This window comes from Sciurus vulgaris (assembly GCF_902686455.1).
Source record: "Sciurus vulgaris genome assembly, chromosome: 1".
Lineage (NCBI taxonomy): Eukaryota > Metazoa > Chordata > Mammalia > Rodentia > Sciuridae > Sciurus > Sciurus vulgaris.
In genome coordinates this window covers 47,870,531-47,889,339 of record NC_136461.1, presented here as the reverse complement: position 1 = coordinate 47,889,339, position 18,809 = coordinate 47,870,531, and the positions used below count along the sequence as shown (strand labels likewise).

At 38.9% G+C, this 18,809-nt stretch overlaps 1 protein-coding gene across 1 annotated transcript in view; it reads right to left on the bottom strand.

Moving 5' to 3' along the window:
- FGGY (FGGY carbohydrate kinase domain containing) overlaps positions 1-7,693 on the bottom strand; it is a 411,751-nt gene extending 404,058 nt beyond the window's left edge. Inside the window, exon 1 of the mRNA XM_079103863.1 lies at positions 7,593-7,693. The gene's annotated coding sequence lies outside the window, so the exon portion shown is untranslated. The remainder of the gene's footprint in view (positions 1-7,592) is intronic.
- Between the last annotated feature and the right edge of the window lie 11,116 nt (positions 7,694-18,809).

Below are 18,809 nucleotides of genomic sequence, written 5' to 3'. Positions count from 1 at the left end.
GTGAGGAAGCTGAGGCAGAAGCACCAGGAAGCACTGGGGAGAACAGTCAGCAGACTTCATACAGAGCTGTAAACAGACCTTTTCAAAGAAGTCAAACTAGAAAACTTCACAATGCACAGGGTCTGATGCAAACAGGGTTCCTCAGCTTCAGTAAGTAGCCCTAGATGAACACTGCTGTGGTCCCCCACAAAGGCCTAAAGCAAGACCCAAATAGATCAAACTGTTCCTAAATAACTTGCACACACCCCATAACAAAACTCAAGTGTATTTACAAAAATACCCATCACCAATAAAATAAAATAGTGTCTGTTGTCAAAAATATCAAGCATACAAAGGAGAAAACTATCCGAAACAAAAAAAAATCAATGGATGTTGACCTGACTTAACATATTAGATAGAATTAGTAAATGTAGATATTTAAGATAGCTAGTATAACAGTATTTCAAGAGTTTAAAAATCTAGAGGAAAATCTGAACTTAAAAGTTCAGACAGGAAAGATAAAACTCAGGTTGAAATTCTGGAAATGAAAAATGTATGTAAAGAAAAATTAATTCTGTATTAGGCAATACAGAAAACAAAGTGACCTTCAAGGCATAGTAATAGAAACTATCCAAAATGTTAAGGGTTACAATAACATGCGAAGGTAGACTCTGGTAAGATAAATGTGTGTACTATAAACACTAAAGCAACAACTAAAATAATGACCCCCCCACCGAAAGGAATAGCTAATAGACCAACAAAGGACATAAAATGGAATCATTAAAAAAAAATCTAACCTAAAAGAAGGCAGAAAAGCAAAGGAAAGGGGACAAAGGATAAACAGAACAAATAGGAAAAATAAAATAGCTAGGTGGTGTATTTGAACAAAATCATATAATAATTATATTGAATAAATATAGTCTATAAACACCCCAATTACAAGACAGATTATTATTCCTTGATTTGTTATCTAAATTAATTAACTGCTGCCTACAAGACCCCTACTTTAAATACAAGGACACATATAAAAACAGAAAAGATACAAAAAAGAGATACCATAAAATAGCAATGAAAAGAAAACCAAAGTAGGTAAGTCAACATCAAATTAAGTAGGTTTTAGAGCAAAACTCTTACCAAGAATCATGACTACATAAATTTCAGAGCAAAGAATATTATCAAAGACTGTGAAAAAATAAATGGAATGTTACATCAAGAGGACCAAACAGTCCAATTTATGCACCTAATAACAGGCATCAGAATACATAAAGCAAAATCTGATAGGAATGCAAGGAGAAATTTATAATAAATTGATAGAGAAAAAATAGAAAATCAACAAGGATATAATATTCCAATTGAACTAGTTGATGGGTAAAAAAAAATTCACTCTACCCAAATATAGCGGAATACACATCTTTATCAAATGTACATAGAACATTTCTTAAGACAGAATAAACTCAGTCATATACTTCTCAAAAAATCAAAAGGATTCAAATTATTCAAAGGATGTTCTGTGACTATATGGAAATAAATGGTACACTGGTAATAGGAAAATATATGGAAGACTGTCAAATATCTGGAAACTGATGAGGATACTTCTAAATGACCCAGGGATCAAAGAAGAAAAAATTTAAATTATTTTAGCTCAACAAAAATGAAAAGATACTACAAGTTGTGGGTGCAAATAAAGCCATACCTAGAGAGGAATTTATAGTATCAAATGTCTGAATTAAAAAAGAAGCCAGAAGCAGGGTGCACACCTGTAATCCCGGCAGCTGGGGAGGCTGAGGCAGAAGGATTTCGAGTTCAAAGCCAGCCTCAGCAACTTAGTGAGACCCTAAGCAACTCAGAGAGACTCTGTCTCAAAATACAAAAAAGGGCTGGGGATGTGGTTCAGTGGTTAAGTTACCCTAGGTTCAATCTCCAGTACAAGAAAGGGGGGGGGGGGGGCTCAAATCAATGCCCTCAGCTTCCCCCTTATGGAACCAGAACACAGATAATATGAAAAGCAATACATAAATAAACAAGAATTTCAACAATGAGAAATCAAAAAAATGAAAAAATTTGGAAATTTAGAGCTGAAGAATCTAATAAGTGAAATGAAGAATGTACTAGAAACAATCAACAGCAGACTCGATGAAGAAGAAATCGTCTGTGAACCCAAAGACAGATGATTTGTAATTATACAGTCAGTGAGGAGAAAAAAAAAAGAAGAAAGCTTTCAAGATTTATGGGACACACTCAAAATAAGTAATATATAGATTATAGAAATTTCAGAAAAAGAGCAAAAGTGCAGAGAGAATACTGCTTAAAGGAAACGATGGCTGAAATTTTTCCAAATCTTGGGAGAAATTTGGACATTCAGATATATGAATCTAAAAGGTCCACAAGGATCTTTTACTTATTCAAATCAAAGAAGCCTTCTGGTAGACACAGAATCCAATAGTCAATAATCAAAAACAAAGAGAAAATTTTGAAAGTAGCAAGAGAAAAGAAATTTCTCACACACAAAAGAAACTCTGTTAGCATATCAGTATATTTCTCAGCAGTAAACTGTGTAGATCAAGAGAAGGCAGAATGACATATTCAAAGTACTAAAGAGAAAAACTGCCAGCAAGATGGACTAAAGAAGTATACACATCAGGGGGTCTGGGGAGATAGCTCAGTTGGTAGAGTGCTTGCCTTGCAAACACAAGGCCCTGAGTTCAATCCCCAGTACAGCAAAAAAAAAAAAAAAGGAGTACACATCAGGCCTGAAACTATAAAATTACTAGAAGGAAACATAGGGAAAATACTCAGCAAACGAAACAATCAACAAAACAAAAAGGCAACTGGGGAATGTGAGAAAATATTTGCAAAGAGTCAAAAGATAACAAGCATTGAGGAGGATGTGGAGAAATGAGAAACTTGTACACTGCTATTGGGGAAGGTAAGTTCATACAGCTATTATGGGAAGCAGTGTGGAGGTTCCTTGACAATTCAAAGCAGAATCACCACATGATCTAGCCATCTCACTTCTGAACATACGTCCCAAAGAAAAATAATCACAATCTGGAAAGATATTCACACTCCTATGTTCAATATAGCATTATTCACAATAGTCAAAATATGAAAACAACTTTCATGTCCACACATGGATGGATAAGAAAATGTGGTACATGCATACAATAAAATGTTACTCTGTTTTTAAAAAGGAAATCCTGCCATGTGCACCAGTATGGATGAACCAGCAAGTGAAATAAGCAAAACAGAAAAACACAGCCAGCCTTCCACATTTGAGAAAATGTGTGTGTGTGTGTGTGTGTGTGTGTGTGTGTGTGTGTGTGTGTGTGTATGATAGAACATAACTTATCTTTAAAGAAAAATGAAATTCTGGCATTTGCTGGTAAATTGGTAGGGTTAGAGAATATCATGCTAAGTGAAATAAGCCAAACCCAGAAAACCAAAGGCTGAATGTTTTCTCTGATATGTGGAAGCTAATTCACAAAAATGGGGAGAGGGGAGAGGGAAGAATACAGTTACTTTATATTATGCAGAGAGGAGTGAAGGGAGGGGAAGGGGTATGGGGGAAGGAATGATAGTAGAGTAAAACAGACATTATCACCTCGTGTACATGTATAACTGCATGACCCATGTGACCCAGAAATATGTATAATAAAAAAATGAGAGATTATAATCTATTTGTGTATGATCTATTAAAATGTAGAAATACAAAAAAAGTTACAACAAATAAAAAACCATGATTTCATAATTAACAGAAAAAGCAACTGACAAAATAAAACATCTATTATTCCAAAAAAAATTTTTTAAACTCTCAGCAACGTAAGAATAGAATGAAACTTCCTAAACCTGATAAAGGACTTCTAACAAAACATACAACCAACATATACAAAACACTTAAAGATGAAAAAATGAATGCTTCTACCTAAAAACAGGGACGAGACTAAATGTTTGCTTCCTTTATTTCTCTGCAAAGCAGAGGTCCCAGTCAGAGTAACATAGCAAGAAAAAAATAAATATGTAAAAAGTTTCCCCCACTGGAAGTAAATTGTTTTTATTTACAGATGACATGATTGCCTACAGATAAAATCTGATGGTATTTACAAAAAAGCTATTGGAACTAATAAGTAGTTTCACAAGATTACAGGATACATGATCAATACACAAATAATTGGAAATTGAAAATTTTAAAGACAATATAATTTACAGTAGCATTAAAAATATGAAATACCTACAGATAATTTGACAAAGATGTGTAAGACCTATCTACTGAGAGTTATAAAATTTTGTCAGGAGAAATTAAGGAAGACAGATATACTGTGTCCATGGGTCAGAAGATTCAATATTTAAGATATGGATTCCAACTCCTATTAAATATGGGTTCAATGAATCTTCAATTGAAATATAAATATATTTTGGGCTTTTTTTAAAGGACCTAGAATAACCAAAATGACTTTAAAAAATAAGTTAAAGAATTTACTGAATAACTTCAACACTTATTACAAAAGCTAAATCCATTAAGACTATGTGGTATTAACATTACAATAGATAGTGCTCAATGGAACCAAATGAACCAGACAAAAATAAACCCATATTAATACATGTGTGTGTAAGTGTATACATATATATATGCATATATATGGGTGTATATATGTGCAAAATTGATCTTTGAACAAAAATGCAAAGGCAATTGAATGTAAAAAGGATTTTTTGGGAAATGATTATCCATGTGCAAAATATTTTGTTCCATATTTAATGCCAAATACAAAAGTTAACTTAAAATGTATTACAGATTTAATATAAAACCAAACTTCTTTAACAAACAGAAGAAAATATTTGAGACCTCAAGTTAGACAAAGGTTTCTTACATGCAACACCAAAAATATGATCCATAAGAAATTAAACTGATAAACTAACTTCACCAAAATTCCAAATTGATAAATTAGACCTCATACCAATCAAGAACTCTGTTCCCATGGCATGCTGGTACATGCCTGGTAATTTCAACAGATATTACTTGGAGGAGGATTGAAAGTTCCAGGCCAGCCTCAGCAACTTAGCAAGGCCCTAAGAAACTTTGCAAGATCCTATCTCAAAATTAAAAAATTAAAAAATTAAAAAGGGTTCTGGGGATATGGCTCAGTGATTAAGTGCCACTGGGGTCAATCCCTGATTTAAAAAAAAAAAAAAAAAAAGAGGAACTCTGCTCTCAAACAAGACACTGTTATGAGAATGCAAACACAAACATCAAAAGGAGAGAAAATATTTGGAAATCATATACATGATTAAGAACTTAAAACAATAATACATAAAGACCTATAAAAATTCAATGAAAAGAAAACATCTCATTTTTAATAAGCCTTAATAAATCCTTAATCCAAAGGTTATATGGAAAGGGATTACAAAGGGCAAAAGAAATATTTAGGGGTGTTAGACATGTTCTTCAGTTTGATAGTGATGATGGTTTCATAGATATATACCTATGACAAAACCTCTCAAATTAGATACTTTTTGCCATTGTATATTAATTATTCCCCAATAAAGCTGCTACAAAGTACACTAGTTAAGAATGTCCTCTCTCTTCCTGGTGGCACCTTGGCTGAAATAGCTCTTCTTCATCCTCTATATTCAGTCAGTCATTAATTCCTAAACTACTTGATTTCCTAACCTCTCTCCATTCCCATAACTCTTATCCTAACCCATCTCTCAACTGTACTACAGTAGCCTCTCTCCAGTCTTTACCACTCTAATTCATTCTCCACCTTGCAGCCAGAACTAACTTTCTAAGACACAAATCTAAGTGAATCACTGATTGTCCCGCAGATATATTTCAAACTCCCTTAAGAAGATTCATCTTTCCTAAAACTGACCCTTGAGCCCTCCAAGAGCTCCTATTTCACCCATTCCTGCCCATCTGTACTAATAAATCGTGTGCAATACTGGGTTAAAACTTGAAAATAGAGACTGAGTCTTATTCATCCTTACTTCCCCAGAGCATACCACAGTGCCAGGCCCAGAGTTTGTGCCACAAGAGGAGGCAACAAATGAAGAATTAATTTGGATGAGTGTCCTCTAATACCATCTGGGTTGATGCCAGATTACTCTATTATAAAAAGGTAGGCAGGTGAGTGATTAAGTGATCTCTGTTGTTACATTCTAGCAAAATAATGATTTCAAATCCCTTGAAAGTGGGGGAAGTTTAAGAACTCTGGGAGTTTAAGGGCAAGACTCATTACCTCAAATTGTTTTAAAAACTCAGCTGGTAATTCAGTGTGATTTGCACTGAGTGAAAGGTTAGGAAAAGGGAACCAAATTCCAGGAAAAAACAAGGCCCGCAGCAAAAATTAACACAGCTTGGAAAAAGACCGGGTCTCCTCCCAGCAAATTTCTTAACTTTATCCAGAAACACACAGTACCCCACCCTCTGGCTTATTTCTTCTCCCAATACAATTTCGACTTCCAAATCCATCCAGGGAGGCTCCCAACCACCTCCCACTCAAAATCAATCTCCAAGCCCTTCTGACTCTCACTGTTCTGCCCCTCAAATTCTCCTCTGGGCCTCCCAATAGGGTGTCCTCTTCAGTTAGGCCCTTCAAGAGCCAGGCCAGTGGCCATCAGGTCAAGAGCCAGGCGTGAAGGCCACATGAACAGAAGACAGAGCAGCAGTCATCTGGCTGGAACACTCAGCTAGCAACTTTAAAAAGAATTCAGGACATGATATATAGTGGATCATAGGAAAAAGGAGAAGAGCAAGCAAAAACAAAACAAAGCAAACTCTATGATTTAAATCCAGTCACAAACTAAGAGAAGACTTTTCTTCTTTCTTACTAATTTGCAATTCAAAAAATCACTTCAAGCCTTCCAAACTTACACTTTAAAATTTAACCTAAGATGACTTCTCTTCCATATCTTGGTCATGACTGATTCTTTCATTTAGGGAAGAAATGAGTGTTAAAAAATAAGAAGTACTATCGTGGAAAAGAGCCACTAAATGGGGAAATTCACTAGTATGCATCATGTCTCCTTAAACAGAAGGAAATTAATAAAAATGAAAAGGTCGCCCTAGGCCTTTCTTACCCAGATTTGTACCCAAACATCACCATCCCATTTAAACTAAATACACCTCAAGTAGTATCACAAGCAGCTGGGAGCTCCAAAGCTACAAACAGCACTGGCCTTTAAAAGCCCTAGATGACCAGACTTAAGTTAGAAAATTCCAAAAATCCTAAAACTGGGGAGTGAAGGGAAAGAGAGTAACTGAACACAGTTAACTGGAGAGTGGTCGTAGAAGGACCTTGGGTTCCGGATATCTCCAAGGGTAGACTCGGTAATGCAGTAAAGGCCGACCTTTCCCCCGAATGGTCAGACGCCTCAGCCAGGAAGAGGACACAAGGAACTCTACAACCTCTTGAAAATCAATGGCCTGGCTGGGGTGAGCCTTAAGCGGCCGGAAGAAGTGGAGAAAGGAGGCAAGCACCGAGGAATGTATGGGACCGACGCACAGACCCGGTGCACTGACAGGTTGGAGAACCGTCTTCCTGAACTTGCCCGCTGAGAGCCTGCGCGCTTGCAAAAGCCCCTGGTGCCCACGTGGGACTGAGAGGGTGGTCACTTACTTGTCCAATCTGAAATTACATTTTACCTAGCGGGGCCTGCACGCTGCTGTGCCGAGCAGCACCGAACTCTGCAAAAGCAGTCCCGGCGCGGGCTGTAACCCCGCCCCACCCGGCCCCACCCCCGCCGGCCGCGGCCCCTGTAAGACGCGCTCCCATTGGCCCTTTGAATCTTGACTGGGATTGGTCAATGTCTGCAGGCCCCGCCTCCCACCCGGGCTGGACTCCCTGGGCTAGCCCAGCCCAGTGGCCGGATTGTAACAGGACTGTAACCTAGTCCTGGCTCCTCCAGTCTTCACTTGGCTTTAAAGGCACCGAGAGACTCTGTGTCTGCTAGGGCTGCCAGTATCCTCGTCTGGGAGTTCCTCTCACGGAATGCACTTAGGCAAACTCTCCGCAGCGGGTGATGGGTGTGTCAAAGGTGTTTCCTAAAATTCAGCTCCTCAGGAGCCAAGGACCTTGACAGAGCACCAGGTTTGTTGTGTAGGCTGGTGTAAACAATAGTGGAAACGGTTGAATGATTACAATTCTTGAATGCTTATTTTGTACCAGCTGTTTTTCCTGATGCTTTACAGGAATCTACTTATCTAATCCTGTGGCTCAACCTCTGAAGTAGGGATGTCATTCTGTAAATCTAAAAGATAGACGGGTCCCTACTTTTGAAGAACTTACAGTCTGGAGGGTACTGGACACACCGACCTCGTTCAATCCTCACACACCTTACTTTTCCGATAAGTGATGTGGCTGAGGCCATGGGATTAGCTCACTCTCTTTGTGCTGCATCTCTTACAGAGACTTGGTTTGGGATCATTTTCTTTATTCCCTACTATGATTTTTCACCTTTGATTTCCAACAACTATCCAAAGAACTAAATGTAGACGGGATCTACTACTCAGCAATGTGTAAATTGTGTGACCTGTCAGAATAATAATATTAAAAACTAGCTGGTCATCTTACCTGTCCAAAGCATTGTGAAGAACAAATGAAAAATCGGTATGAAAATGTTTTGCAAAGGGTTTAATGGTGAATATAAGATAATGCTTCCAGCTCTTCCTTAATATGTCCCAAAAATGAAATAAATGGAATATACTGGTTGCCTCATGATCTATGGCAGGGGGATCTCATCTTGGATAGACTTGAATTCACACAGATTTATTGTCTGACCTCTGGATAGCTCTGTTTCTAGACTTTTGTATTTTTGAATTTTTAGTTGTTTCCACTTATTATCATATTATCAATACCAACAAAAGCATAATTTCTAGAGCTCCAGTGATCATTGTGGACCATGAAAGGACCTCAGGAATAAAAGCCACACATGGCAACCAGATGAAAGAACTTGGGTTTCTACTACCACGGAGCACCAAACTAAACGAATAACCAACAGCCCATTTCCAGACCTCTGCATCAAGAAAATAAATTGTTGTCCTGTGCAAGACACTTTATATTGTATCTTCTGTCATGTAGGACCAAACTTATTCATAACTGATTTATATTCCTAGCCTCTTCTAACCCTTACTGCAAACTTATGAAGTAACAGATGCAGAAACAAGCCAAGAAAGTATAAATAACTTGCTCAAGGTTATCCAGCCAAGTGGCCAAGGTAAGATTCTGGACTTGGGTCTGAAGCCAGTTCACATTTCATTTATGATAGACTGCCTATTAAGAATGAATGAATCAGTTTTAACAGGTACCTCCATTCCATTCACTTATTCCAGGGGGTGGCAAACTTTCTGTAAAGGATGAGAGAGTAAATATTTTAGACTTTGTGGACCAGTTTCCCTTGTATTTACTCAACACTCCATTATAGTATAAAAGCAGTCACAGACAATAATGAATAGGTGAGACTATGTTTCAGTAATGCTTTATTTACAAAAGCAGGCAATGGGCTGATATGGCACATGGACATTAGTCCACCAGTTCCTGGATGATTCTGTTCTGATCCAACATAAAAGTTCACTGGAAATACATTTCAGAAAGTGGGGCTACTCTGATGTCACAGGCACCCTTGCACTGTTGTCTAACATAAAGGTGAATGACAGTGTGATTTGGAAGAAATCCTTAGCCAATAATCATGAGATCTGAGTGGTTAGCTCATGTCTGCCACTGCTGTGGTTTGAATGTCCCCCAAAAGGATGATTTGGAAACTTCATACCCATTGCATCAGTGTTGGTAGGTAGCACCTATTGAGAAGTGATGAGGCCACGAGGATTTTGCCCCCATGAGTGTAATAGTGTTGTAGTCTCAGGAGTAAGTGTTATGAGGCAAGGATTGCCCCTTGTCCTCTCTCCCCTCTCGCCTTTCAGCATGGGATGAAGGAGCAAGAAGCCCTTACCAGATGCAAGTGCCTTAATAGTGGATCTCCCTGCCTTCAAAACAGTGAGAAATGAATTTTTGTTCATTATAATTTACCCAGTCTCCAGTATTCTATTGCAGCAGCACAGAGAGGACTAAGACAGCCACCAAAATCAGATCAATATCCTGGACCACCACCTCCAATGGCCTCAGTCTCTCTCTTCATATAGAATAAGAACAAATAATAAAGCAATTGTTATCCATATTTCTTTTATTTCCATAACTGCAGAAAAACTAAGAAAAGATGATATATGTATTCTCATTTTGAAAAGTTACAAATGCTATTCAGCCATATGTACATTTTTTGATATTAGTCTTGGCCATATATCGTCCTCTGTACCCTCCAGGTCCCCATCCATACCCCTCTTAGTGCATCTCTTTATCCCTTTTCTCCTCCCCAAGTCTACCTAAAGGGTTATTGTGTTCTATTTAATTATAAGACTTAGTTATTGGGAAAGTCTAGACATCACTCAGGGTCATTGCTGGGCAGCATGGGGATCATGCAGTGTCACTGTGCACTAAGCACACCATGAGTCACACCAGTGAAGCAGCATGTCAGAATTAAGCAAGACAGAAGGAGCTGGGTTGTGAAAACCTGGAACCAGCGCTAAACTGGAGGTTTGTGTAATTTCCGTCCTGCTCAGATATGGTTCTGTGCAGCTACAGGAGACAGACAGGAGTCCCAGTGCTCTCTCTAGTGACCTATGGAGGCCCTGTGATCCTCCATGTGCATTCTCTGAAACCTCCTGTGTCAGCAACTCACCTCCTCACTGCAGAAAAGAGACATTTTCCCTGAGATTCTGATAGTCATGGCACAGAAATAGATATCAGTATGTATTAGTTTGTGTTCCACTTATTCATTCATACATTTATGTTTTTATTCATTTAACAAAGATTTGCTGAGTGCCTACTTTTCATCAGAGAGACAGTGCTGAGATGAATAGACGTTGCCCCTGTTCTCACCAAACTTAGCAAACATTAAAGAAATAAACCCACAATATGTAATTGATTCAAGTACAAGCAGGAAGGAAAACAGTACTATAAGAGTAGGAACTTGATTTAGGTCGAGGTCTAACTTAGATCAGTGATTCTGAGAAAACAGATTCTGTAACTATATTGATTCTGGTTTTAGCAACACTGTGATTTACCTATTACCACAACTATTGTACAGGTAGGGAAACTGAGGCTTAAAGAAATTCAGTGACAAGCCTAGGGCCATACCACTAGCAGGTTTGGAGCAGACTGTACATCCCACAGGACTCCACACTGTATAACACACACCCAGAAGTGAGGGTTCCCACCTTCGCACACTCCACACCCCCCTCTTCCTGCTATGCCTCTCCCTTCATTGTTCTCCTATTGAATTTCAGTTCTACCATAGGCATCTAATTGAGGATCTACTTCCTCTGTAAAGCTCTCCTTCCATTTGAGCCCTGAGCAAATCTCTTTTCTTCTAGATTCCTGCAACAATAATCAAATATTACTGGCACTGAACCTAGGATCTTTGTCAAGTGAATTCTCCTTTTGACATGCTTTACTCAAAGTCCCGCAGGCAGCCTAAGGTCATCACAGCCAGACGGGCTTTGGTTTTTCTTCCAGTTGATTGCTCAATGAATGTATGATTTGGAGACATTTCCAAACTTATTTGATCCTCAGTTTCGCCTTAGAGAAAAATAATACTTGTCTCTTGACATTGTACTTTAAACATTTGTACCAACACTAAACAGGCAGTAAGTGCTCAATACTTTCTTTGTCTTCTACCCAATTCCATTTCCTAGATCAGAGGCTTCTGAAGGCAAAATCCCTGCCTTCTACTTTATAATCTCAGCAATGAGCAGAGTGCTCTATAATGGCAGGTGACTAATAACTGGTACATAACTATGGTGGTGACAACCCTTATATAGGCAGGGACCCTTACTGGATCCCTCATTACTATTCAAATTTGTTTTCTTCAGTCGTTCTTCTTTTCTTTCTTGTGCAATTTAGATTCCTTTAAGTTTCCCTTAAACTTGATTCTCTGGCAGGAACCAGTGCTCTCTCTCTTCTAAATCCACACCATCATACCTAGAGGAAAATAACTGAAATAGTTTACTGGAGACCCAGCAGATGATCAAGAAGAGGGAAACCACTGATTAGAAGGGCCTACTGAGCCCCCACCCTGATGACCCTATGTCACCTTTTATGTATACAATCACTAATTTGCTCACCCTTTATCTCTGAGGATACCATTAGTTCATTTCCAAAATTGGGGAAATGTTTCAGCTTACTTTATTACTTGCCTGCTATTTATGACTTGCCCTCTGTCTACCCAATGACTACCTCCTTCTTTCCACTCAACAAAAATATATTGAGTGCTGAGTGCTTGCTTAGTGCTAGATCAGACCTGAGTGCCACACTAAAATCACAGGTGAAGTGCTTTGGGTCCCCCAAAGCTGGTGGAAAGAACAGGAGTTAGAGAATGTGAAAGGCAAAGAAAAACTGAGCTAACACTTGCTAAGCTCTGCACTCTGAACCTTCACGTACGGTGTCTAGGTTATTCCTCCCAATCACCCACATGAGTGGGTAGAGATTATTACTGAAGAAACAGAGACTCCCAGAGTTTGAGCAATTTGCCCGAGGTCATCTATCACAAGACACTACAAGTTAAGCTGCCGAAGAGGGAGTTTCTGCTGAGTTGCTGAGGTGGGCAACTTGTATTGGATGTGAAGGCTTTGAATGAGTGTAAGTCCTACTAATCCCACTGGCTTCAACCTGCAGCACCAGTTTCACTTCTAGGTCTGAACTGCTCTCCCACTCCTGGTTCCAAGCTCTCCCTTGGAACCATCAACACTAGTTCCTTGTATCTTTCTCCCTGATGCCACCTGATCACAATCCCACAGCCTCCTGACCATGAGTCATTTTAATAAAAGTGCGTACTACATGATGAGCCATGACAAGGACATGCAGTCCTAAACCCCAACATGTGTTTTTTTATAATGAGGCAACAGGTGGCAGAAGTGAGTCTAAGACCATGACAGGATGACAAGGCAGTCTCTAGTGTGGGCTTGTCAGAAGGCATGGACAAGGTCTGCTGCGAAGGCATGCTCAATGCCTTTAACACTGAGTCAAAAGAGGAGGCCCCGGAAACCCACGCAGCACACGGACTTCAGATAACTGATCTCTGTCATGAAATGTTCTGGAATCAAGTCACTTCCAAATGGCAGTTTTTAGACTGGGTTCTACAGGAAGGAGCATGCACAGTCCAAATAGACTTCTTGGTCTTCCAAAATATCCCTTTCCCCTACAAAGTTGTTCTCTGCTCCAAGACCAGATGAGGGAACCAGGGGGACTGAAATTCAGTTCCTACTTCATGGGCCAACTCCTGTGCCTGTGAGACTCCTGCCTCACCAGAGAGGGCAACTTTCTCTAATTTGCACAAAGCACAGATCAGGGTAATGTAGCATTGCCCTTCCTAGCATTGTCCTATCCATGTACACATAGACATATACACACAAATCCACAAAAGCATACCCACAGATGCACATATATAAGCACAGGCATATACACATATTTGCATACACATGTAGGCACATATACGTGTAGATTCATTAGTTTTTCTGTTACTATAACAAAACACCTGAGGCTGAGTACCTTATGAAGTCTGAGTTATGGCACAACATGGAAGAAAAGCAGAAAGGAAAACAGCTCATGTAGAAGGTGACTAGTGCATATGTTTGCATTGCTCTATAATAACCCACTCTTATGAGATCTAACTTACTCAAAGAGAACAGCATCAATCCCCTCTGAAGGCAACAATACCAGTGACTTAATCACCTCACACTAGACCCCACTTCTTAAGGGTTCTACCACCTCTCAAAATCACCACAATGGGCACCAAGATTCTAGCACCCGAAACCTTTGGAGAACATACTCAAATCATGTTCTAACCACAGCACTACAGCATACAGACACACATACAAACACAAAACTCAAATACACAAACTCATATATACTATACACATACTTACACACAAATACAAACTAAGTTAAAATGTAGCACACAGAAGTATGGACACAGGTACAGATAAAGTCTCACAGATACATAATAAACACACTGACACACAAGTCACAAAAATAATGTATGCACACCCAAACACACACTCACACACATACACATACATACTGACTCATACTCAACTAACACACTACACACATACAGAGACAAGCACACTCATACATAGGCACATGTACACATGGACATAGAGACCACACAGGTAATACATGTATACAGACTCACACACACATCTCTAACCAGAACAACTACTTTCATCAATTTTACATGACAGATTATTACAAAAAAAGTATTTAACAAATGTTTCTCTACTTAAGGAGAAAGAAAAGAAAGAATAAATTCATCCCGCTTAAAGATTCATTTTTCACTCATTAATCAATTAAATATTTATTGATGATAATATATAGAAATAAAATGGTAGTGAGAAGTATACTCAGATATGATAGGACAGTATCTCCATGATCTGAGTCTTTTAATTTTGATTTTGGTTTAGATCATGAAAAAAATTATGACTTTTAATGCTACTATATAATATATAAAACAGGACCTCTGTTTGATCATATATTCTCAAATATTTACAAATATTTCTCCTCTATAATCAATTGATATTAGAGGAAAGGAGAAGCTGAGCCATAGTTTCATTGCCTGCTTTGAAGAACATGTAGTTATTCCTATACAAAGTGACTGGATAACTATGGTGGTTGATGCTTGAGTCAACAAACTACCTGTGGACCTCTGGGGAACTCTCACTGTTACCTTCTAGTAAATTTTTTTAAAAAAGATAGCACCAGCCTCAAATTTTGTGAATTGGTTCCAGTGATGGCAGAAAATTTACAAGAAAAAAGATGCATTATTTTAAGAAGTGTCACATTCCCCAACTCTCTTGATGGCTCATGCGATGATGTTGTGAAGAAAAACTGATTGAAAACTGAATTGAAAATTGCTTCAGAAGAGGTGAACGATCTAATATGTAAAAAAGTCCAATAGCTTCATCAATGTATTTTGGTATATTTTTTCTTTTTACCAATACACAAAAGCAATACATGATTTTACAAAGTATGTTTGAATAAGCCTAAAAGGGGTCATCTTAGTATTCTGAACATAAAACAAAACTTGAAGCAAGAAGAAAGCATTGTTTCATAGCTTATTGGCAATGGATTTTCTAAGAGATATGTAAGTCTCAGTTCATTGGGTGGAGTCTTAATTTTGACAGAATCTGGCAGTGAAACCTGATGCCTCCCCAGGCCTTTTCTTTCTGTTTCTTTTCACTTTTGTGAGAATAAGGACAAAGGGTCCTCAAGTGTGGGAAGGGGGAAGGGTAGGGTCCCGTGTACAGGATCAATGTCAAAGCCTCCCCTCCACAAATCTCAAAATAACATCATGGGGAGTGTGTTAGTCTGCTTTTCATCACTGTGACCAAGGACAAGACAAAAATAACTTAGAGGAGAGAAAGGTTTTATTTTTGGCTCACCATTTCAGAGATCCCAGTTCATGGTCAGGGGCTCCATCACTTAGGACCTCAGGTAAGGCAGAGGATAGCTGCTCAGTGCCTTACAGCCAGGTAGCAGAGAGGGAAGAGGGACACAGGGAGGATTAACCTTGCCAGGGTGCAACCCAATGACCCCCCTTCTCCAGTCATGTCATACCTACCTACAGTTATCACCCAATAAGCCTATCCAAGCTAGGATGCACTGATTAGGTTATGGCTCTCTTAATCTAATCTTTTCACCTTTGAATATTCTTGCATTAACAAGAGTTTGGGGGACACTTCATATCCAAACTGTAACAGCAAGGTACCATTATCATCCCATTTACTGTGGAGAAGACACAGGGGTCTTGCTCACAGGTCACATGGCTTGGATTCCTTCCTTTCTGAAGTTAATGGAGAATCACAAAATGAATTTTCTTCAGTCCAGATGAACTTCTAGAACTCATCAATGAACAATCACGCATACAGCTCCTGTGACTTGGGGCAGCATTATAAAAGGCATAAAAGTTCAAAACAGTCACTCACCTACACCCCAAGAAAAATTGGCAGCATACAGCAGAAAAAAAAAATTAAAACTTGGAATCAGACAGAACCAGGTATGACTCTCAACTTTATTACCTACTAGTTGTGTGATTTCAGGTGAACTATTTAAGTTCTCCAAGTTTGTGTTTCTTCCTCTATAAATGGCACTAATACTATCTACCTCCAAGAGTTGCATAAGGGTTAAAAGCTCACTCAGTCATTCATTGATTTTATCAGTGCCTATGGAGTACCTACTTTGTGATAAGCACTGTATGCAATGTAAATAAACACTAGCAGGTTGACAGGTACATAGTAAATACTCTGGAGAAGACGTGTTTTGGTTTTTTTTTATTTTTTTGAATCTATTTTCCCTTCATGCCAGCACCTCACTTCCATTATGGTGAGTTCCTTCCAGCCTCAACCTGTGGGCTTTCTATAATTAAATTTCCTTCTCTTCCCTGGACTGGGGGTGAGCATGCGAACCCATGAAGTCATGAACACAAGCTCACTGGAATTTAAATCTTCTCCGGGCTGAGAAACAGACTGAATGGCAAGAGTTCAAGCATTCCACTCTGCCTAGACTGTCTGCCTAGGTGGAAGCTATCTTGGTTCCTGTTCATATCCAAGACTGATTTTCCAGCCTTGCTATTGTTTATTATTTGTTTTGAGATCATGTTATCATTCCAAAATTTCCCTTTTGTACAAGTTAGCTAAAAATGGGTTTTTGTCACACATGCAACCAAAAAAAAAAAAAAAAAAAAGAAAGAAAGAAAGAAAGAAAAGAAAAAGTAACTCCTCTTTCCCAATTATGTGTTATCTGGTAATCTGGTAGGAGGTATTAGAAAAAAAAAAAGGTAACGTGTACAGAATTTAGAAGTACTCGCTTTGGCAGAGTATGCACTAAATTCAGACTAGTCCATGACAGATAATGCGAATAAAAAGCCACTGACTCACACAGGTAGGTGGGCTCACTCTGAGATGGGCACAGCACCCCTCATGTAAAGATCACCTGTAGAGCAGGCAGCATTTTCCCCATTTTCCTAGATGCAGCCATTGAGTCTCAGGTTAAGTAACTTGCTAACAAGATGAACTAATTACTGCTCAAGGCCCAGGGCAAAATAAAAATGTGGAACCCCTTATTAAAAAAATATTTAAAACTTCAAGATAGTGATAGCTAGCAGAGCATTAAACCAAGTTCAGAATCCTGAACGCATCCCACCACTACCAATCCAACAGGTTGTACATAATGTTGGCTGTGCTTATTTAAATTAGTAATTAGCAGAGCTGAGACTTGAACCTAGACCTTTTTGACCTGGAAGTGCAGGGTCTCAATTCTTATATAACCCTACAAAGGGCATGCCATTGACCATCAGGTGGACTCAGAAGGAGTCTGACCTCTACTTCACATCCTTCAGATTGCCTGGGCATTGCCTTCATCTCCCCTACAGAGTAGCTGTGGAATCAAATGAAATGTTGATCAGCAGGAGGACTTCAGAGATTCACAGGGAAAAGTACTTTGTGTAAAAGGACAGAAGTGACAGCAGTGATAAGCAGTGACAAACCTCCTGGTGTTATTTAGATCCCACCCTTGAGAAGGTCCTAGACCAATTGAAGAAAGTTAGGAGGAAGCAAAGGAACTTCCTACAAGTGTTAGGTAACTGAGAGTGGCTAAGTTGACCAAAAGAATCAAGGCTGTTGCCATATCTCTTCCCTGCTGAGATCCAAGCTCTGGGGGAGAGGGGAACCACCTTGCTCATCACAATGCCCCAAGTGTCCAGCACAGTGTGTAGGATATAGTTAAAGCTCTAGAAATATAAATAAAGCAATTAATTAAAGAGACCTCTGAATACCTGTCAAGTGGAAGGAGAATTAGATAAATTTTGGGGGACCCCATGAGGATAATCAGTTCCAAAGGGTTAGATTTTGGCCCTTGGATATAAGAAAGTTCTCCAGGGTCAAGATGGAAGAAGCTATTAGAACACCCCCTTCACATGAGGGGCATCAGTGATGGTGTCAAAAATATTCCCCAAATACATTCCTTGGAATGCCAGAAATGACAAATAGGTTTCAATACCTATGACAATTCCAGCTGATTAGTAGTAGTGACTTTTCTTCTTTCATAAGAAATTGTGCAGGATCAATCTTTGATGTTTATCATGAACACATGAATGTCCTTTATATATGCTTCTAAGCCATAAGATTTGTACCTCCATGAATCTGCTCATTTTATCCAACCCACAATGTTAAGTAAGGTTAACTTTGGTACTCCAGTGTAAGGCAAATCGGTGGAAACTGAGTTCACCAAAGTTCATCTCTATTTGTGACCAGACAATGCTTAATTCTCTTTTTCAGAGGCATTCTCTTGCCCTAATTGAAACAATCACTTGAAAAATACTGTCATTCAATTCTAGTTAAATCTAAAGTTGTGGGCTTTTTGAGGATTCTTTGTGGTTTAGTTTTAGGCTTGGATACTATAAATGTAATGTCCAACCCCAGTGCACAATCCTGGATGTCAGATTCGCCCTGCTTACAGATGTCTGTGGGGAGAGAACTCTGAATAAATCTGTCTCAATGGTAATGACAAACTACATTACTTCATAGCAATGGTAACCTTTGGAGGCAAAAGTCCAGACAGGTTGAGGAATGGAAAATGAGGACATGGGGGGCCATTTCCATTAGCTCTAATCAAAAGAAAAGGCCAAAAGGGGATTCGAATCAATAGCACATTCAAAAAGGGCAGTGAATAAACCAGTCCAACTTTGAAGAGGAAAGATTAAATATTTGTCATTGTTTCCTGTTTCTTCCA